Genomic DNA, 23,263 nt, shown 5'->3' on the forward strand with positions numbered 1-23,263 from the left:
TATTTCGGTGCGAGATGAAGCTGGAGAAACCCAATCGTCTTAATGTCACCCCCATGACTTGTTAAGACACTGGCACTGCAGTGAACTCTACGGCCTGCCCGGCCCAGAGGTTGATTTATTTTTGTCTTAGGTCGGTTGGGTTTTTCAAGATCTGGGTGAGAAGAGAGGGAATATGCGATTGGGGGGGAGGGGGGAGTGCCAGGGTGGGCAACGGAGGACAGAGCGTTTGAGCAAAAGTCACAGAAAAGCATATTTTTCCCAGGAAGGCATCAGAACTTTTGTTTTTAAGATTTTTTATTTTTAAGTAATCTCAACACTCAACCTGGGGCTCAGACTCAACCCCAAGATCAAGAGTCGCATGTTCTACTGAGTCTCCCCTAGCGCGCCAAAGCCTTTTTCTATAATTATAGTTTTCTCATACTGATGTTTATTGTGGGGAAATTAATTATGTCTTGATCATTAAGTGACCAAAGATCCCATGATAGCATGTTCACTTTGTCACCAACTTCCTGTTTGGGCACCAGGACAGCACCACTTTTTTGCTCAAATATCTTCAGTGAGGAAAATGCTTGACAGTTTTCTAGGAATCTTATCAAGTTCAGATCCCCAAATCATTCAGGAAAAGGAAACTCATTAGACAATTAGGAGTGGTCTTGGGGGTTGCTTCTGAATCTTCCAGTAGTCTTGCAAACATATACAACAGCTGCATAGAAAAAAAGAGAAAGAAAAAAAATCATCTTAGGATGCAAGTTAATCAAATGTAAATATGAGGAGGGAGATGGATTTGAAACTTGTCTTGCATTTTTGGCTTCTTTAGATCCAGTGAGACTCTGTATGAGCCAACATGCAGGGCAAGAATATTGATCAATTCAAAACAAGTCAGGCAGGGCTGTGCATAGTTCTGAATCTCATAATGAATGGGCAGACTTGGGAAATGTTTGCAGAGGGAAGAAAGCAAAATTGGGTAAACTTCTATGGGTTTGGCTGTACCATGCAGTTGTAGGATAATGGCAAAAAGAAGGGTTAAAAAAACACTAGTAATATTGTTGGATGATTTATATAGAATATCAGAAGGATGACCCAGTTTTTCCTTGTTTGTGGCTGACGGCTGGCCCAAGCAAGATCAGATTAGCCAGATGAAGATAGTGTTTCTTGCCAGAACAGGGGAGAAAATGCAGACAGCTCAAACTCCTTGGCTTAAGCCACTGCAAGGTCTTGCTCTGGGGGAGGGCAGGGTTAATGGAGGTCTCTAGCTTTTGCACTCATCAATGTATTCAGTAAGTGTTTAAAAATGTACCCAGCATATTCTCAAAAATGTTCTGCCTGAAATGTGCATATTTCTAAGTCATGAATAATAGGTATCTGCCCCTGAAAGATTTGCTTATTTATTTCCTCTGAGGGAAACAAGGAAAGTTGCCTAATGCATGATGCACAGAAACAATTCTCAATCACACTGCAGCCACTTTCACCTGAGAACGTTTAAGTGTTTCAAATGCGCTATAAAAATTTCCCCTACATTTTCTGCTGGTGCATTTAGTAAGCAAGGAATCCATAGTCAAATGCTTTCTATCATTCAAAAAAACCCTGCCAATTAAAAAAAAAAACTGTTGTAGAAAAACAGAGCTTTCTTTAAGTGTGAAATATCATTTCATTGTAAAAAGTTAAAAAAAGGAGCGGTAATCCAACTTCCGGATACTGTTCTGAATTATTTCACCAGACCCTTTTAAAAGGGGATTAGCGGGGCTTTGGGAGCAAAATCCTTCTGTTTTATTCAATCTCTGATTTTATGTTATAATTACTGGTTGTAAAGACTCTGGAATTAGTATGCAGGCACCGTCAGGACACGATGCAGGTGCTATTCTAATGGTTCAGCTTTTTTAATTAAGAAAAGAGGTAAGAAAATTGAATCATAAAAACACTTTTGTGAGAGCTGAGAACATTGAAACGACTGCATGAATAAAGCCTTTATACCTTCCCCTGACAGGTCAGCTACCAAGGCACTGACTTACGACCTTTTCAGGGCCAGACAATAGTTAATAGCTTTCTCACCTTGTCCCCACCAAACCTTTTCTTTTAGGACAGACCTTATGGAAATCGCTTTAAGTTGCTTGACTTCCACACACACACACAAATATTGCAGTTAGAATAGATACATATCCATATTGAAATGCCTGTTCCTAGGTTCTAACTACAGATGTCTTATTCTCTGGATCTTTTCTCATGAGTGGAGGAAGAGGGGTGTATGGGAGACACAGATAGTGTATGGGGGAATGGAATCTTCCCTGAAATACCCATATAGGGTATAGGGAGAAGCAGGACCAAGGCCAAGGTAGATGCCCCTCTCAGTTATTGGGAAGACAAAACTAGAAAGATTGGCAGGGGCTGCCCGCTGTTCTGCACTTCTCTGAAATGGGCTCTTCTTGGAGGATTTAGCTTGAAAGCAAAGCTCTTCTTGAAGGCAGCCTGTCAGTGCATGTGTCTTAGTCCTTTGTAAGTTCCTCCAGCTCTCCAGTCACCCCTAGATGGTCATCATCTTTGAGTAAAGTTGTTCTTGCCCGTGACACTTCAACACATGTCCCCAGCTCGCCCCCAAAGTAATGTTGGAGGCCCAGCAAACTTGCCACAAGACCATGGACCATGGGCCTATTCTTGGGCGGGGGAACTCCCATGACTCTCCTATCCCAGATCTGAACTCTCAGGGAAGCCCTCACTCTATTCTCCTTAGGCTCCTGTAAAACTCCACCCATCACTTTTTCTTTTCTTTTCTTTTCTTTCTGAATTCGAACAGGGTATGTGACTGGGGACCTGGTCCACGACCAGCAACCCAGGCCTTGCCCTTTCTGAGGAGGCCTGTCTCGCCAGGGCCCAGCCTAGGACAATGCGAGTATTAGGATATCAGCCGCCCTCGCAATGATCACGCGTTCAACGATTTTGTTTTCACGGCTGAGGGGGCTTTTTTCCAATGTAAATCAAGCGCTTTAGTTATTAAGGCCGAACACTAATCTCCAACAACCTTGACATAATGTGGCCGGGCGCGCCGGCCCACTTCGCACCTGCAGTCTGAATAGGGCGCCTTGTCAATGGGGGACACGCTTGTTGCCCCGGCTTGCAAAGGAGGGGAGTGAATAAGTCAAGCTTTGTGAATGCCCATGCGCGCTCTCCCTCCCGCCTTTGATCACGGAAAATGTCTTCTAATTTGTCCCTTTTTCATTGTAACAACGTTTTCCAGGCCCTTTCTATTTTTTCCGATCCACATTTTTATAAAGAACATAAATCGCCCCCCAAAACAAAAGGGGCGCGCCCCGGCCAACTGGCGCCATCACGCTTCAGTGTTTTGTGGCCCTGGAAAGTTTGTTGCTTCTTGAAGCTGCCCTCATGGCAAACCCTGGCTGGAAGGCCCCCACAGTCTAGAGCTCCAGATCCCGGTTTCTGGGAGGAGAGTGATAACTGGCTGAGGGAGGGGAATGTAGAGAAGGCTTTATTTGGGGGGGAGGGGAGAAGGATGAGGCCTAGGGTAGGCGTCAGAAGGGCCTTGGAGCTAAGATTCATGTGATCAAGACCCAGAAGCAGATGTGTCCCTAGGGGAGGTTATGCCACTTCCTGGCCTCTCCTGAACTCAGCAGGCAGTTCCCCGACTCCGTGGAAGTGGAAATGAGTTATCCACCTTTTATTACGCGAGGCACACGTAGGTGCTCACAGCACTCTAAGCACAGCATTTCTCAACAGCTTCTCCCCTCTCATCCTGTTACTCCTGCAATTGGCAGTGGTTCTGAATCCTCCACAGAACCTGGGAACTGGGGAGGCTACCTGCCTGCAGACACTCCCCTAGGTCTAGTGTGGGAAGCCAAAGCATTTTAGATACACTCTCTCCCCATAAAAATCCTACAAGAAAACAGAATCGGTGCCATTTTATCCAGGGCCATGAAGCAAGTTCTTTGCGGAATGTGGATTTTATTTGCAATTGACTCAGAAGTCTCTATCTGTGAACCCACAGGCATTAATGAAGCTGATGTCTCATTTGGCGGGATATTAATTATCAAGTTGCAAATCAATGGGAAACCTCTGCTTCTCCTCCCCCAACCCTACTCCCAACATTAAGTTTGGATTTCCAAGTGTTTTACGGAAGCTTTTTGCCAGGAATACTTTTATCCTAGAGTTTTAACTGTATCCCTTTCTCCCAGATTAAATAATTTTTCTTAGAGGCAGGCAGACTCCCCCCCCCCCCTTTTCTCTCCCTGTTAGTCATTATTTTAGCGCAGACTCAGGGTAAGAAAACTAACATAACCCACTAATACAGTTTAAAACACTTTGATGTCTTGCCAAGAGACACAGTTTCTTCAAGAGAGAAGTCAACATTTGTTTTTCACATTAAATGGCGTTTAGTTGCCATTGGAAGAAAAAATAATTCTAAGGACCACTTTTTAATTCGATGGATAACAACCGCAGGGGTCTAAAAGAAAATAACGACGATAGCTATAGACACAAATAACTAAATTACCAAAACGTTAGTATATCTCCCGGCTTCATTAATATGTAACAGACTCCCCAGTTAATCTCCAAAAGCTAGTGTTCCCCCTGTAAAATAGCACTCTGGGACGAATTGTACACGAGATCAATCACTGCTAATGCAGGAAGGTTTACTGCAGGAAAGAAAAAAAAAAGCTATTTACACCTTCAAATAGAAGCTTTTCAGATTTAAGTGTAAGAGCCATACATCACCAAGAATAAATGATTATGAATTGGTAAATGCGCCCTCCAGCGATTAGCTATGCGATGCTATTTATCATTTCTTGGGTGGTGATGGTGGTGGAGGTTTTTTCTTCTTCTCCTTTGCCTTCTTTTTAAAATCATCTGACTGTTTGGAAAGAAAAGCTTGACAAGCAGAGGAGAAGGGGGGGGGGAACACTGCGGGGAAAGTTTGTTTTTGCATACACTCTAAGTCATTAAAACATGGCCATGCAGATATAAACAAGGTCATATAGAGAGAGAGTAATAGAAAACAGTGTAGCCCTTTCATTGTTTCATTTGTTATTAGGAAATTATTTGCCCACTGAAGTTGACACAACAGCAGGTTTTTTTTTCTCTCCTCCCCTCTCTTTATTGATCCCCTTGTTCATTATATTTCTCCCCTCATCTAGTCCACTCATTCAGGTAGCTCACCATCAGCATGTTTGTTTGTTGTTTGTTTGTTTGTTTGTTTAGGAACTTTTCTTTGTGTGTGTGTGTGTGTGTGTGTGTGTGTGTGCGCGCGCGCGGGGCTCTGCAAGTCTGCGCTGGCGCTGGTGTGCGTGGCAGTGTGCCTGCGCTAGACTACCGCCCGGAGCCCGCCCAGCCACAGTTGTCCGGGGAAACCGTGCTCCTGCCAAGGCATGGGGTCAGGGACTCCTGGGGACCCCGCTTGCTGTTTGCAACACAAAAGCATATGCAGCCCCTAAACATTCCAAGAGAGACAAAGGCTGGAGCTGAGGACTGACTTCACCCTGGCTAAAACTAACCCACAGCCCACCTCCTTGGTCCAGTGCAGATCTGGAGGCAAGGGAGAGGGGCTGGGACTCTGCTAGGGTCAGGGGCTATCAGATTTAGGCACCGGCCTTGGCTGGGGTAGGGATCGGTGTTTGCGGTGAGGGGCGCGAATCCCAGTATTAGAGTCAGAATCTGTTCTAAAGCAGGGTTCAAGGGCGACCCACGCTACCAAAATGGTGGTGTGGCGGTCGGGGATCAGTCCCGAAAACTTAGGACCCCTGGGCTGCGGAACTGTCCCCTCAGCAATACGGACCTGAGGGATCTTTGGTGGGACGGCGGCAGCACTAGCTTCACCTGAAGGTGGTGGAAACGTTAATTGTCAGTTCTGAAGCCAAATGTCTAGCAGGAAGCTGGGTAGAGCAAAAGTTCGTAGGCGGGGACTCACCTGCCTGCTGCTGTCGAGGCGATGAGGACACGTTAGGCCATGCCCACCTCTAATAGCTGGAAGGGTCTCTATAGGCACTCTTGAAGGGCCGCAGCCCCTCTGCATCCATTTGTGGGGTGTTGGGCGTTTGAGCTGGGAAGGAGGGGGAAGCTTTGGGGGCCAGTTACTGTGGGCTGCTGGGACTCCCTAACTGAAAGAGAAGACCAGGGCACAATTGTTACATGCACCCAGTGACCCACAAATTCGGCTTTGAGTGGTGTCAAAGTCCTTTTTCTTTAGGTTGGAGAGATTTTAATAAGGCTGGGAGGGAAGTGATGTCTGTAAGCCTGTCATAGCAGGTAACATTCCCCAAGGGATCTTTCAAGCAAACATACAGCAGGCCTTGCAGATAGTCTTAAGATTGTGGAATAAACCCAGGGCATGCCCTCCATAGGCAGGAGAAGGGCCCATTTCAGATTTAGTTTATGGTTCGCTTTTAAAGCTAATGCATTTACAAAGTGTTGTACGTGCACATACAGGAGGAAGGATGATTCCTGCCCCAACCCCTCCACCAACAAAGAAAAGTTGGTAAGAATAGTTAAGAGGCTGAATCTAAAGTATCTAACCATGCATTCCCAATTTTAAAATATATTATGGAGTTATTACAAAATAAATTAATGTCTAGGGAGTTGGGAGAGAAATGAAACATCCCTCATTTTTATTTCATGCTCTATTACATAAACTTTTCTTCCCTTTCCCCCCATGGATTCTTCTCCCATTTTGATAGCTTATGACAGGCTGGTGTAGAATGTCTGCTTGAAGGATCAGTTCAGACATATTGACCTTCAGGGAATGGATTTCTCTTTTACTTTTCAAAGCTGGTACAATTCTGTGCTTTGGGAAAGAGAAATGGAGAGAAGGAAAGAGCTCAGAAGTTTGAAAGAGGGAGCGTGCATTTGTCTTGTACCTCCCTCCCCAGAAACCTTTAACACTTTGCACCTAATATTGACTCCAGGAAGGAAAAAAATATATTGATAATAAGCTCTGTGAAGTAAGCAAATTGTCATCATGAAGATTTAATTCTGCAGCTCCAGCAAAGCATATTATTCATTTACTTTCTATTGTTCTTCAAGATTTTATTCTTAATTTTAAATTTTAATGCCATTATTTTCTTCTGTACAACGCATTTTTGAAATAAAAGATTCCCTTTATGATATGTTTTCAATAGAGAGTCTCTAAAGATCTATAATATTATTATTTATCTGAATTTTGTAGCTCTGAGGGCTGTATACACGATGTAATTGCTTTAACATGTTTTCATAAATTACATTCAGAAATGTGTCATAGTAAATTACCTTTGTAATAAAATGTAAAAAATGCAAATGGCTGTTGTCTTTATTACGTTTTAAACCATTGGTTTATCTGCACTATTTCACTTGTCACTTGCACAATATGTTGGCTAAAGGGGCGGCACAGTTTGATAACAGAGAGCTGGGTCCTGTGTGTAATCTTGCAGGCACGTACAGTTTGGGTCATTTCCTCATCTCCCGCAGAAAAGACATTATCCCGCTCATATTTACATACTTTTCAATATTTGTCAAACAATCATAAATTATAAATTAATGAAATGTTCGACAGTCTTCAGAGATCAGACTAATGAAGACATTTACCTTTTTGGTGATTTTGAGTCTCATCTTTGTAAGTTTAATGACATTTTGACGCTCACGCTTTATTAGGCTTTATTAGATTTGTCCTTCACTCCCGCTGTCATTCAGATGTCTCTGCAGAAACATCACCTGCTTCAGGTATAAGAACAAATCAACTTCGACCAGGAAACCTTCAAAACAGGGACTCTGCAACCTTAGCTTAAGAATAAATATTGACGTCAGTCTCAAAGACCACTAGACATTTTTACAGTGAAATTTTTTTGGAGACTGCTGTTACATTTATTTCACTAGCAAGCAATAACATGGAAACTCAGATGCAAGAGTGGCTGAGATATATATACTATGATTTCAAAGTGATTTACAGTAGCAGTATCAGGAATGAGGAAAAACAGCTCTGATCTTGGTTTTCATCTTTTGGAATTTTATGAAATTTCCTTCATATTGAGGGAGGGTGCACCGTTTGTAAACCTTCCCTTGAATTCACAGGGAGGAACTACATTTACAACCTGGCCTAAAGCAGCCGGTGGGCACCATCTCACCCAGCTTTGGTTTCTCCCAAATGCCATGCCCATTGAGGGCTTCACTGACCCTTTATGCTCAGAGGGAACAGCAGGTGTGTGCCTGCTCAGCCTAGGACAGGAAAGGGATGGTGTAAGCGCCATGTGTCCGTGAAGTTGACACATTTTCCTGGAAAATGTTGACTCCCTATGCTCTCATTATGATTGATGGCCACAGGGCTTTTTAATAAAATTATAGGTGATGAATTTAATTCAATTCAGAGAGGTCAAAGGATCAGCCTTGACTTAAGATTCAAATAGTAAAGCACAGAGAACAAATGCACATCATCACCACCCATCCCAGCCTCGGTGGAAGTGAGCTGGGGCTTTGGCGCCATCTTACTCTAAACAAAGGGCAAGGAGCCCAGGAAGTCAGAATGTCAATGTCTCTGTCATCAGGTTGGGTAATTTTATTAGCTCTCTTGCAAATTTTATCAACCCGTGTTAGTACACACTACCCCGCGGCGCCACCAGACGCCCTACTTCCCTTAGCCTTGCCCATGAGGGGCATGCATCCTTTGGGACACAGTGTCATTTGTGGAAGTGAGAAGGGGGTGCTAGAATGAGGTAGGACTCACAATCTCCCAGAGTTATCTTTAAGTAGAAAGAGGTGTGTGTGTGTGTGTGTGTGTGTGTGTGTGTGTAAGAGGAGAGAGAGAGGGACGCGAGAGCGAGCGCGCGCACGCACGCGCGCGCGCGCGAGGTGCCAAAGAGACAATTTTAGCAATTTTAGAGGTGGCTGCCCCCCTGCAAGCCTTTGTACAAGTCCATTACGTCCTCTTCTGCCACCTCGGCTTTGAGCATACACGCGAGGCATTCGCTGTGGAAAGCAGGAGGCGGACTCCAGTTCCCTCTCAGAGCACGGACTTGTAGTTTAGCCTTTGCCCCTTTATAAAATATATATCAGGAATAAAACGGCGGCCTATTAAAGGCCACGATCAGAACCTATAAAAATGTTGGGAGCGACTTCGAAATATTTCCAAACACTACTATTTTAATACACAACGGAGAGTTATTAAGCGGCTTCTTGGTGAAGCGAGCCTGACTTCCGCAATCATCAAAAATTGATATGTACCGCTAGTAAAGTAATTATGCGCCATCCTGAGGATAAGGGAGCGGGCAATTGTTAATCCACTTGCACACCCGTTGACTTGCAGCATCAAGCTGCAAATAGCTTAATTAAGTCATACACGTGGACTATAACCATATTGCTCCGTTGCTTTATGCACACTATATCTCAATTTATTGGGACAATTAATGCGAAGCTCCACCTCGGGCGGGTACGCCATCCACCCTGTGCCCAAGTTCCTTTCGATTGATACTTGTGCAGAAAGCCAGAACCCATCCAGAAAGCCAAGGACAAGAGAGAATTAAGAGAGAAAGAGAAAGATGTCGGATGGGGGGTGGGGTGGGATTTGTGAGCAAACTTTGGCTCACCGGAGCTGTTGGAATGGGGGGGGGGTCATAAAAGCGGAGGCAAAAACGAGTGCTTTGGACACACCATGATTCATCATGTCTGAGCTGGTCACTATAAGCAAGGGGAGTCCCCAATAGTTTTATTATAATTGTAAAGTACAAAGCAAAGCCTATTAGTCTTAAGAAATCTTCAGCCCAGAGGGGAAGGGATCTGTTAGAACAGTTACTTAAATCCACCTGACCCCACAAACATCAATTGGCTACAAGCAGTTTGTTTGAGTTCCGACTACAGAAACCTTCGGGTTAAACCAAAGCACCATACCACTATGTACAAATGACCAAGACCCAAACTTCCGACAGGAAATTCCTCTTTCCCATTTCCTTTTTGGGAGGTGTAAAAATATTCAAGGTGAAGAGCCGCTGGAAATGCTGTCACGGGCTCTGGAAGGAGCCTTGGCGACAGCAAGGAGTGGACAGAGAGGGGGAGGCAACTTGACAGAGGGTCCAGCTGCCTCCAAAGGTGCGAAACTCTGAGAGCAGTCGGAGGTAGACTTTGGTACCCACCCACTGAGGTCGTGGGGAACCTGAACTCCTTATACCAGGATACCAGGCAGTGCCCTAATTTGAATCTGAGGAGTGAGATACCCAAAGGAGACAAACATTGACAGGAAGTCTAGTCCTCATGGGCCCCTCAGACCCGGTGGAGACCAGAAATCGACCTTTCCACACTTAAAACGTCACAAATAAATGGAGGACTCCAAAGCGGCCGTCAAAGGGCTTCTCATAGATGTGCCACTAAACGCTGGTTGAAGCAGGCTAGCCCCACATCTTGTGAGGTTTTAGCACGGTTGCCCCCAAAGATGGGGCCATTGACTTTGATAGCAGATTTCAGAGGTGTTATCTTGAATTCCCAGCTACTGCTATGCCTCCTTCCTCCAGGGTCCGGGAGCAACGGGGGCTGCGACTTGCATTCAGGGACCGCGCCCCATTCCCCCGGCCCCCAAACCTTTGCAGGTCAGCTTTTAAGGAGGAAGATGTCTTCTCCCGGCATCCTCTGCGAAAAATAAAAATAAGTGAGCGGGAAAACCCGAGGTGTGAACTTGGGGTGTCCTGGGCTGACCCTCTCAGTCTCCCTGGCATCTTTCTCCCGTTCTTTCTCTGGGGTGTTTTTCCTTCACTTCCAAAAGGTAGAAAAGCAGCGTCTCGTCTTTTCCAGAAGGGCTTCTCCAACTCAGCTTTGGAGGCTTGTTTTCAGGGTCAATGCGCCTTTAAGGGACCAGAGTTGAGGATACTTCACGTCTTCCCCGAGATACCTGGGGTTCTGCAACCTGCCCAGGAAAAGGAAAGGAGCAGCCAGGCACTCAGTGGAACTGGGCTGGCGCGAACGGGGAGAGCTGGTCCCATTCCTGAATAGTCCAGATCTCTGCCAGCTCCAAGGATCCCAGACTGGATGCATCTGGATCTTCAGAGCCAAGACAGTGAGGACGTGGGTCTGGAGAATCACTTATTGTGAGCTTATGCTATGAGGTACCCTCAAGGGCAAAGCCTATGTCAGCATTTACAGCAAAAGACAAGAGCAGTAGTAACAACAACACATCAGCTTAAGTATTTATCGAGCACTTTTTATGCCCGTTTTGTACTCACAGTCCTATTTCAAGCAAACGAACAAAAAACAAACAAACAAAAACCGCCACCATTTGAAACAGGTTCTATTTCTGTGCCCATTTTAGAGATGAGGAAACAGAGTTGTAGTTTGAAAGACAGTGTTCAGGGTCCCTCAGCCGGGAAATGACAGAGCCGGTATTTGGAGCAGATTGCGGTCAAAGGGCCCACTGTTCTTCCCTGGTTTGCCTCTGCCCCTTTGAGAAAGCTGGGGTAGCCAAGGTACTGTCTGCCCTTGGCGCGGCAGGCTCCCCGAAGTCGATACAACTCTAGTGTTAATCTTTGCTCCCCAGGATCCGGCCCTTTTCCCCACACAGGTCCCCAAATCCCCTGCAATCGGGGGTAGGGGTGGTATCTTCCAGGTTTGGACGTGCGTTGGCAGGATCCAAATCTTCAATCCGTCTGAAAACCCGCCCCTTCACCACACCCAGTTCTCCGGCCAGTAGTGCGTCAGTCAGGCTAGGGTGGAGACCATCCGGAGGACTTCCCGGAGGTGGTGGCCAAACTCGTTGACCCGACTAAATCTTTTCAGGGCCGATGTTAAGGAGTAGTATCCTCAGTAGCTTCAGGCCCTTCCTTCTATCTGGAAAGGAAGAGCTCCAGGTGCTGTAATCGTTTATTACTCCTCCACCTCCCCACCCCCCACGCCCTATTTGTTTGTTTAACAAACATCTGACTCCAAGAATGCAGCTCAAGAAGGATGCACATTAATTTCACAGTTCCCACGGAATCTCTGTGGCCACACCAATCTGTGGCTCTCTGACCCCGAAGAATGTTACCGGGAACCCCTAAGAAATTTACCGAGAATACATTGCTCTGTGGGTTGGGAATGCAAAGGAGGGATCTATCTACAAGGGTACAAGGCGGAGTAGTGAGCCAAACTCTTCTGATTTTCCGCGGTGGCAGCGAGGTAGGGGTGGAGAATGAGGTGGGGTGGGATGAACATATCTGCACTTCTATTCCAAAGCTTTAGTTGTCCCGAGACGTCAAAGGCCGGTGGCATTTGAACCAAGAACCTGACGAAGGCCCGCAATGAGCGGGGCCTACCGCCTTCACAGTTTGCTTTGCTCTGCGCTCAAAAGTTTAACTCTTTTATCAAAGGGGAAATTGAAAAGTGACTTCTGGAAATCCCAAGATGGGGTCTCACCAACAACTTCTGGGGTGGGGAGAAATGTGGGGGACCAAAAGGGAGGTGAAAAAAAGAGCGGGGAAATCAATTGGGGAAAGAAAAAAAAAAAAAAAGATACACGCGGGATTAAATAAACTAAGAAGCTCAGCCGGCGAATTCTAGATCTGGGTTTTGAAACCAAGAGGGTCCCTCTACCTTTGGCCATCTGGCTGTTTTAAGCTCTGCCCCATGCTGTATGATTTTAGCTGAAAATCTCTTCCGTTGCAGCTTCTCTTTTATTGAATTCATCAAAAGCAAACTTTCCCTGAGTTTTTTTTTTTTTTTTTTTTTTTAAGACGGCTAAAATAATACGCCGACCACTGTGACATTCTCCGCGCCCAGGCCATTTTTCATAACGCCGCGGATCCGCTTTTGTGCCTCTGAGGCGACTAAACAGATGAATAACGAGCAAAGTCTCCCGAAAGTAAGCTAGCAGCTTTTCTCAGCTCTAAAAAAGTTAACTGAAATGAGAGGTGCATGTAAAAACCCACACCCAAAGATGGGGCCACACTTTTATTACTCTGAATGACAACGACGTCTTTTTAAAAGCAACTAACTCCCACACTCACACACGCGCGCGCGCGCGCGCGCACACACACACACACACACCAGCACACTTGCTCACACAAACTACACAAACTTTAAGCCTTGTGAAGCGTGTTTTGGAAATTTTGGTAAAGAAAGAAGGAAGGAAGATGTATTTGAGGCAGATTTCTAGCTGGCAAGAGGTGAGAAGGGTAAAACCCGGATTTATTTAGTTTTAGATTTTTTTTTGTTTTGGTATTTTTTGTTTGTTTTTTGTTTTGTTTTTGTTTTGTTTTGTTTTTTTGTTTTTTGTTTTTTGTTTTTTTTTTTTTTAGCCGCAGCTAGTTTGAAAGTTGGTTTCTGGCAAGAGGCAAGAAAAGGCTGAAGCACTAAAGGAAGAATCAAAGTGTTAAAGGACGCTCAAAATGTAGTATTGTGGCAGGTCGGGGTAAGTCCCTTTTTTTTATCCCCCCCTGTTTTCTCTTTGGTTTTGGAACACAGTAAAAATGCACTTCGAGTAGAGTTTTCCTGTTGTTTGTAGGGGAGAGAAAGTGTGGCCGCCTCCAGCGACTTTGCTCTGGTTTTGCGAGTGTTTTACAGGGAGGTGCTTTCTTCCCGAGCCCTGTCATCACAGTCCCAGAGGCCCGCGAGCCCTGAGTGCTGGGGTTTTGGAGAGCCACGCTCCAGCCACAGAGGCAACAAGTCACGGACTCTGGCTCCGGGCAAGCGCCGCGCCGCTCCGCAGCTGGGCCAGTGGCTCGCCAGAATCTCAGGAATGAATATCGCACGTGTAAACTACTGGCTTGTGGACGCGCACAGCTGCGACCCTCGGGTTTATCAGGGGAAAAAACTCTTCCCTTAAATGGACGGTTTGGAAAAACCCAGCCATTGGTTCTCGCCAGATGATTATTGATGCAAAGTAAACCCTAGGGCTGGAGCGCGCGCGCGTTTGTTTAACCCTAAAAGTATTCCACTTCGGAGTTGCTCAAGTTGACATCCACTTGAAATCGTTTTGTATTTTTTCTTTCCAGGGGCTAGGAAAAGAACTAGGAGTGATCTGTGGGAGATGATGTAGACATATTAGTGTGGGAAGCCTATTTCCCCGGAAAGCAATGCCCTGTGTTCGCTGAACTGCAGGAAAGTGGCCCCAAAGAAACTCGAAAGGCGGTTCCGTGCGCGCGCATACGTTTCCACAGACGTGTGTTACGAATGCGTAGTTATATACACTTCCCTGTCACTAACCTGAGGCTCTGGGATTCGGTTCAGTGGTATGAATACTGTTGATGGTGCGCTGTGTATTTCATGGCATGGATATATGGGCGCCTGCGCCGAGTGGTCGTTCATTTAAGCGGCAAACAGCGACCTGCAAACGTCCGCCGTGAGCCAGATTTTATTTATTATTAGTTCTTCCCTACTCAGGAACGTGGAATAAATACGTGCTGCGCCAAAGATTGGGCAGAGCCGATCCAGATGTTGGCAAATGCGACCTTGCCAGTTATTTCTGAGAGAGCCGAGAGAGAGAAATTGACAAGGGAGTTGATGGTGGATCGGAGGCGATTTTGTTCATTAGCAGGCGCGACTTCTGCGCCTGGGTCTGGCGGGGCGAGCATATAAAATGCAACTTTTGCCCCATTGGTTCGCTAGGTGAATTAGCGCATACTGGGACTGAACAGTCCTTGACCTTTGCCTTTATGTTTGCGCAAATGTTTGCCTAAAACACAATCGGCCTTGACAAGGGAGCATGCTACCGTGTGACACCGCCTATTCACCAGATAGATGTTCCCTGCCACACACGACCCAGAGCAGCCTTTTAAATAGCTTAGGTATTTGTACAAACCGTATAAATTAATGTCGGATGATTGCTAGTTGCTAGTTAAATAGAAGACAATTTAGACGTGGGATACACATCCCTCTTTAGTCTTTTTCTTTTTTCTTTTTTCCTTTCTTTCCAAAAAGTCGGTAAGATGACCAGGAAACACAGCTGGTACTGGAGGAAAGTTTATGTTTGGGGGGAGGCAACAGATTCTTGCCGATAAAATGGGCACAAGAATGCAGTTCCCTTACGAATGACTTTTCCACAAAGATGGGGAGTGAATGAAACAAGAGAGAGGAGCAGTGGGGAAAACTGAGGCGCTGGTGCTCAGGACAATTAGTAATGGGGAGTTTTGGAAAATGAACCTGAAGATCCTGGAGGATGTATTGTTCCTGGAGGGGCCATGAGAGTCAAGAGGCTCTCAGGGCTCCGGGAACCCCGTGGGACGGGGCAAGTTTTCCCCATTCCTCAGCTTTATGGTTCTGAATATTTCCCCCAATAATAAAACTAAACACTTTAGCAGGAGGAGAAAACATCTTGTTAAAAAACTAAAATTGGTTTAAACCTTATTTTTAACCTGCACATTGTAAGTTTGAAATGATTTAGAGAGCTTAGCTGCCTTTCCCTGAACTTTGACATCGGAAAAAAAAAATGAATTTCCCTTAGCTGTGGTTTCTAGCTGGGTTCAGAATTTTCCACATTCCTTTCATTACCAGCAAGATGGCAAAACCTCACTGGTTTCCAGGGCTTAATTTCTGGGGCAGATAAGATTGCAGAGACAGGGAGGACAAATTAAGAAAAACAGGGACATTTGCAGTATTCCTTTTAGGGAGTGTCATTCCTTTGGGAGAGAGGAGTATTTACTTCCTTCGTTCCAAGAGGAAGCAGTGGACCAGGACAGCACCAACTCAAGCCACAGATTTGAACGTCTGAAAGCCATAGTGGTTTCTCCAAACATTGGCCAGGTTCTTTCAGGCTTCCTCTAACCATCTGCAGGTGGTGGGTCACCAGCTCTCCCTTGGAAGCCCTTTCTCTTGTTCTCTGGGCAGAATTTGCCTCCCTTCTGGTGGGCTACGGGTCAGAGCAGGGAGAAGTTTGTTAACAAAAAAACAAAACAAAAACTCTGAATTTTGACGTTGCACAAAAGTAGCAGAAAGGCATAAACAACAGCACCAGAAGGCAAGAGCGAAAAGATAAAACTTAAGAACAAGCACCTTGCAGAGAACTGTCATTTGGAGAGACTTGCAACAAGAGTAAACATAAGTGATCTAGAAAATAATTAAGGAGACTTCCTCTGTTTTTCAATAATTCCCTCCTAAGAATTTCTTAATTAACAGATCAGATTTGTTAGTTTACCCTCATTATTTAATTAATAATGTGTCAGATAGGAACCATTTCAAAAACAGTTCTGCAAGCTTGGCAGACAATGTGGATGGTAACCTATGTAGTTTGGCTTTAAGTTTAGAAATGCAGGCAACTGGATGTGCACAGAAATCATATTTCAGTTCTCAGAGGATATTTGCTCATTTTCTCAGACTTGTTATCACCTTAACTATTTTTAAAGAATTGTTTCATTTAAAGATGAAATGACTCTGGGTGGTCGCTTCTCTCTCTCTCTGCCCTTCTCATCCAATCTTTTAAAGTATTTAGAAGTTAAAGATGTAGAAATGCACACTTTAGAGTTCTCTTCTCTGAGATCCTCTACAGTGACATGGAGAAAGCAAGGCAATAATAGATTTCTAGCCTTTAGCAATATGTTCCTAGCTATCTTGTAGGTGTGCTTGTGGTAGATGACGTTTATTCAGGCTTATGGGTGAGTTGGGACCTCGAATTTTTAATCCATGATGATAGATATAAGCATCACAGGTTCAAACTAGTTGTAAAAATCAGTTTGGGAGCTCAAGAAATTTCCAAATTTGTGTGGTTTGAAATGGATGTATATTTAATAAAACACATTAAGCTAGAAAAAAATCAATATCTTAGATAAAATATATTTCACATGTATCCTAGATGTCAACTATTCAGGTATTTAGTTCACATACTCATTTAGTTATTCAATTATAATGAATCAAATTGAAGATAAGGGATGATCAGTTTGATTAATTTATGATAGACATCTAGAAATTGTGCATATTTCGGGCCAGAGCTGATATACCATTAAATATTTATATTGTGAAATCTGTAGGTGGTTTTATCTAGCTGTGCTCAAGAGGACATATAGTAATTAATTGATGCCAATAAAGACGTAGCATATTGCCAAAACTATTCTTATTCAAGTGAGTATCACAACTTTTAATGGAGAAGAAAGGAGGAAATTTCTTTTATTATTGTTGGAAATAAGCTTTTACAGCAATGTTATTTCTCTTAGAGCAAAAAGAAATTTAATAGTAGTAAAGGTGTAAAAAAACCTTAGTTTATAAGTGTATTTGAAAAATTAAGGTAACTGATTTATTCTTATGAGTATTTGCGAAAAATCTCGGCTGAAAATCATTTGCATATGACATTAACATTCATTAAAGGTAAAATGTGTTACCTGACACTGAAACTGTAAATTCTTTTAGATGACTCTGTAGTATAGGTTAACCTATATGTTAATAATTTTCTTACTGGCTTGATTATGAAATGCCATCTGCCAGGATCGGTGAAACTTTATATTTTACTCTGCCTTGAAATTAAGGTGAAGAAGTAAATTCAGGTTTCAGGTGCTGGAGAGAGCACCCCAGACCTCCCCCACCCATTCTCTCTCCTGGAAGTTAATTCTTTCCCCCTAATTTATGTAGACACAGCTTATATTGTTTAAAAAATCCTCAACAGTTGTTTGCTATTAAATTCCATTCTACTCTGCCTATGAAAAGTTACAGATGGCTTGTATGCATGTGAATTTAACTATTAATTACCAAACTTGAGTTGGAATAGATCAAATTTGTTCATATGAATGGCTAGGCCTTGCTAGAGTTGAGGTTCAAAGAGCAGACATTCCCTAGTTGATGAGAAGTCGAGGCTTTCTTGGCATAGAGAAAGAAAGGGTCCTTCTTACCTCCATTTTGATTCACAATCTCTGATCAGATAAATTGTGCTCTGATTTCCAATGCCTATTGCCTCTGACATTAGGCCCTAATTACCTACTCCTGGCACAGACAATGGAGATTGTAGGGGATACTGAGCAGGGCTTGGGTTCCAGAGGGCTTTTGGAAGGGGCCAAGCCAAGCTTTACTCAGGAAGTGAGATTTAAGACCTGTTCCTATGGGCAGAGAAATCGTTCCTATAGATAGTCAGGTAAACATTATGGACTTCGAGAAGGGGTCCCCGTCCTCTTTTTTGTAAAATTGTGAATTCAGAATTAAAGGAGAAGGGAGCTGTGAAGACATTAGAGGGGAGTGCAGGGCCCCTGGCAAGTGCCCACACCTGAGACGTGTGGCAACCACGTTCTCACCAGACTTCCAGGAGTCCCTTAATGTGATAACATGGGGAGCCAAGCGCCAGTTGTTAATCAGTCACTCAGAGAAGCCGATTCCCATAGGGAGCGCCAGCGTGGCAGGTACTCAGAACGTTGGGAGGGCTGGGGTCTCATCCTCTGACTTATTTGAAAGCAGGCTGGTGTGGTAGCAAGGGGTCAGGAGTAAGGTTTCTTCCGCTCCTAACTCTGTCTCTTACACTGATCTGGTCACTACTCATTTGTATTCCCTGCCTTCCCATAGCGGCTTGGGAGACGGTCTGAGCCGCTATGGTGCACCTTACCCACTCCACTCTCCCCATTCACCTTCTCCCACCTCCCCTGGTGCCTGACACCCTCTCACACGCCTTCAGCACTTTCCAAACCTTCTCCTCACACTTCTTCACAGTCCCTCCTAGCCCTTCCCCCCTCTCCTCTCCTTCCACTCCCACACAAATCCACAAGCCCTCAGATCTCCTCAACCCTCCTTAGTTCTCTCACTTTGCTCAGACCCCTTACCACCTCAGTCCTCTTCAGCCCACACTCCCTTGTATCCCGTGCACCCTCTCACAGCCCTGTGACATCTCTGTCCCCACCCACATCCTTTCACATCAGCCACTCTCTCCTCATCCTCCACACTCTGCACTTGCCCATGGCATCCCCCCACTTTTTATGCCCACCATATTCACATCTCCCACAGCCCTCACACTCAGACTCCTACTTTCACCCATGCACACAAGTCACCCCCTCAAACTGCCTTTTTTTTTTTTTTTTTTTGTCCAGTGGTATTTGAGCCCCTCTCTCTGTTTTGGAGAACCTAACCTCCAGCCTCTTCCCTTCAGACCCCTCCTCCCTTCACTGCTTCCTTCTATACCTGAGGGTCAGCATTTCTATATCCCCCCATCTGGACTTCTCTCTGAGGGAGGGATCATGGATGGCTGCCCCCCCCCCTTCACCTTTTTCACCCCTAAGGGCTCAGCCACCTTGGGCTGGGAACTGGAGAAGTTACTCCCCAGGGCCCTGAGCTGGGTCTGCAGGAGATCAGAACCAGAACCTCTGATCTGACGTCTCTGTTCTCGGCTTCAGACAGCTTTTCCTTGACTCTCCTTCCAGTTTGTCTCCAGACTTCAGGAACACAAACTCATAAGCGTAAAATTTCCATCAGCGGGGTGGGTGGTAGGTTCTTTAACCTGGCAGTTTTTCAACTTGATCAAGCCTCAGAATCACCTAGAGTCTGTTAGTAAAACAAAACAAAACAACCGTAGATTGTGGGGGCCCACCCCCAGAGTTTCTGATTCAGTAGGCTTGAGGTAAGACCAGATCATTTGCATTTCTAACAAGTTTCTAGGTGATGCTGAGGCTGCTGCTCTGGGACCGTATTTTGAGGGAATGTAAATGACATCTCAGCAGAATGAAGTGATCTTATTGTATAGTTATAAGACAGAGGGAGGTCCAAAGAACATACAAGTTCAAGAGGGGAGTGATGCTGGCTGGCTGGGAATGGTGCAGCCCAAATTTTCCAAGCCAGAAGACACTGTGGAAGTGTGGACTTATTCTGATGAATGTTTAGTTTCTCAGAAAATGACCAAATTATCTTCATGGTTAGGGTTCCTTCCATGAGCAGAAGGGAAAAAAAAGAAGTTGTGTCCAGGACATGTCTTTTCCGAAGACCTCACTGGCCATTTTCAATGAAGCTACTAGTGATTAGAATTGGGAGTAATTGAGTCTTGGGTCACTGAAAGTGCTAGTCTCTCTGGGGTAGATTTATTGTTTATGAATTGTGTGTGTGAGTATGTGTGTGTCTGTGTTAGAGGGTTTGCTGACTACCTTTGTGGTCAGGCTTCCTTCTAAATGGACAAGAAGAGGGCTCAGGACTCTGAGGCTCTTGTCCTCTTCAGGACAAGAAGAGGGCTCAAAAACACCTTTTCGACCTGGGTAGGGGTTCCCCTGGTTACTTCCTTTTTCCCTCTCCCATCTGCTTGTAAAGCCTTCACAGATTTCTCCCTTCAGTCCTTCTTGAGGGCTGGAAAGTGGTCCAGAAACTTTTGGCCAATTCATATTCTGCCTTTTCTATTATCTAGGAAATGGTTTTCTTAATTAATTTGGAACTGCAAAGATATGTGTATCAAGGAGGAAAAACATAAAAAAGAAAAACTAAATCCTTTAAATGTATCTTGTGTGTTTCTATGTGATATGCTTAACCAGTTAGAGAACACATACCGTAATCAGTCATGATCCTGAACAGCAGTTTATTTTGTATTTGAGTTTACATAACAGTATAAATCCTAAATCCTAGTCACTTGGGCCAAGAATGTCTATACATTTGTCTCCCAGCTGGTTTTGCCAACAGTTTTCAATCCCATTTTCTCTAGGTTTAATGACCAAGGCAGAAATTTCTAGTCTGATTTCTAAGAATTGGATCTAGGGATTAGAGCTTTGAGATCTTAGCCAGAGTGTGCACAATACTTTCACGTTTACGAATTCTTAGCAACAGTCCAATACCCCAACTTTCCCTCTCTTTTCTCCTCACATTACAAATAATTATGCTGTTCTAATATGCATTAGAAAAAACATAACTGCATTAGCATGTTTCTCTTATTATCTTGCTATTAAAAATAGACTTAAAAAGCCAAAATTTTGTTAATTCGTAGCTTTTTTCCTGGTTTAAAATTTTTTTAATTTTGTCAAGTGTCCATTTGATAGTACGTTTTCTGTTTTTTTTCCTAGCCAAAAAATTACAGACATTGCTAAAATGTTCCAAGAGATCATCAGCATACGAGCTGCTTGAGAAGTGTTAGGACAGACATCACACTGACCAAACAATCCAGTTGTCAGATTTTAATGGTTTCAAGTTGGTCCCAATTTCCTTTCTCCCACTTTATGATCTCTGGATTATTCTCTTCTTCAAGTTGGAGTTTTACCCAATTTTATTTCATTTTTTTTTTTTAATTTTTTTTAACGTTTATTTATTTTTCAGACAGAGAGAGACAAAGCATGAACGGGGGAGGGTCAGGGAGAGGGAGACACAGAATCTGAAACAGGCTCCAGGCTCTGAGCTGTCAGCACAGAGCCCGACGCGGGGCTCGAACTCACCGACCGCGAGATCATGACCTGAGCCGAAGTCAGCCGCTTAACCGACTGAGCCACCCAGGCGCCCCTACCCAATTTTATTTCAAATTGGAGCTTTATAATATGGGAAAGCCAGAGGTTGCCAAAGGAATTGGATGTTGAGTCTAAACTGAGTATATTTTTGAAGTATATAAAATCCACATATTAACTTGAAATTGAGATAATGTAGTGTGAGTCTCTTTATGTTTTCTGCTATCAAAATAGAAGCTTCAGTGGGACAAAACCAATCTATAAACCTGTTGTCTGCATGTTAGACCCTGATGTAACCAGTTCAATTAATATTGCTACTATATTTGTTGTGAGTGATGAATATATTATCTAAATAAATGCTCCAAGTATCTCAAGGTTGATGATTTTACAATGGTCTTGGTTTTGGGAAAATGGTCCACATACTTTTAGTCTCAGAGATGGTCTTACCAGAAATAATTGTGGCAAATGACATCTAACCATAATGATAATCTTAATGTTACTCTCACTCTGGAAAAAAAACAACCACCCCGAATTTCATCTGTTTACAGGTGGTTTGGCATTTCCCCCAACCATCTAATCATACTTTATGGAAAAATATGGTATTGGGTCTTTTTTTTTTTTTTTTTTTTTTTGAGGCATAATTGACACATGTTAGTTTCAGAGGTACAACACAATGATTTGATATTTGTATATGCTGTGAGATGATCACTGCGATAAGTCTAGTTACCATCTGTCACTATACAAAGATACACAAATGTTTTTTTCTTGTAATGAGAATTTTTAAGATTTACTCTTAGCGAATCACAAATATGGAATGCAATATTGTTGGTTGTTTCTTGGTTGGTATGGTCTCACCACTCCTTCCCTTCGGGTAAACCCCCACTCCTGCCCCCTAGTGGAGGGTTTGGCAGTGCACCAGCAGCTAGGACAACCAGCAATTATTTATTGATCACCTGCTGCGTGCCAAGCACTGTGGAGGAAGCCGAAGCGTGTCCAGATTTGGGCACAGTCCAATGCTACAAAGGGCTTTGTAAGATGATTTAAGACTGAACAGATACTGTAGCCTCAAGTCCTTGTGGGCTCCTTACCTGGGGGCCCCTTCAGAACCCTGACCTCACTCATGTTGCACTTGGAGCCTGACTGGAGGCATCTCTGGCCACCAGAAGCTCCTACAGCCAATTTTGGATGGAGAAGCTGGCTACTCCTTGGCAGGCCTGGTTATAATTTGCGTCCTCTTGTATAGAGCTGTCCAGTTTGACCTGTAGTTGCAACCAGTCTTGGATCAGCATTGTCAGACCTGGGTTCCACCACATTCTGTTTGAAGAGTCCCATTTTGTGCAGTGGCAGCCACAACAAAACCCAACTTTCCTCTGTGACTTTGTTCTTTTGATTTTTAATAGATCAAAGACATGGAGGGAGGAAGGAAAAGCAGGGGAGGGGGGAAAGGGGGTAGGGATTGTTGTCGTGTCAAGATACAGCGCCCATTTGAGGCCACTAGCCCCATTAGAAGGGAAAAGTGCACGGAAAAGGGCGAGAAACCTGCACTTGGCGCGGCATTGTTTGGGGGATTCGAGCTGCGGCCGCCCCAGCCTCCGCCATACAGTACAGTCTCCATGGCAACGCAACCTGCTGCTGCCACCGCCAAAGTTGAAGGCGCTTGAAAGGGCTTGAAGAGACCAGAATCACAACCCTATTTCGGTTCCCCGAGAACAACGGGGAGAAAATGAAGCAGAGAAAGAAAAGAGGAAGAAAGGAAGGAGAGGAGGAGAAGGGAGGGAGAGGGAGGCGATGGGAGGGAGAGGGGGAGGGAGGAGAGAGAGAGAGAGACACGGAGAGGGAAAGGAGGAGAATGAGAATGAATATGAATGAATATGAATGAATGAGAGAGGGAGGGAAAGAGAAGAGAGAATATAGAGGGAGGGAGGGCGTGAGGGGGAAGGCCTAGAAAAACCCCACCCCAGGCCCATGAATGCTGGCATTGTCCCCTCTTTTCTGAATCTGATTTACCATATCATAACCCCCAGGAAGAAGAAAAC

This window comes from Panthera onca, chromosome C2 (genome assembly GCF_046562875.1).
Source record: "Panthera onca isolate mPanOnc1 chromosome C2, mPanOnc1 haplotype 2, whole genome shotgun sequence".
In the NCBI taxonomy this organism is placed as follows: Eukaryota; Metazoa; Chordata; class Mammalia; order Carnivora; family Felidae; genus Panthera; species Panthera onca.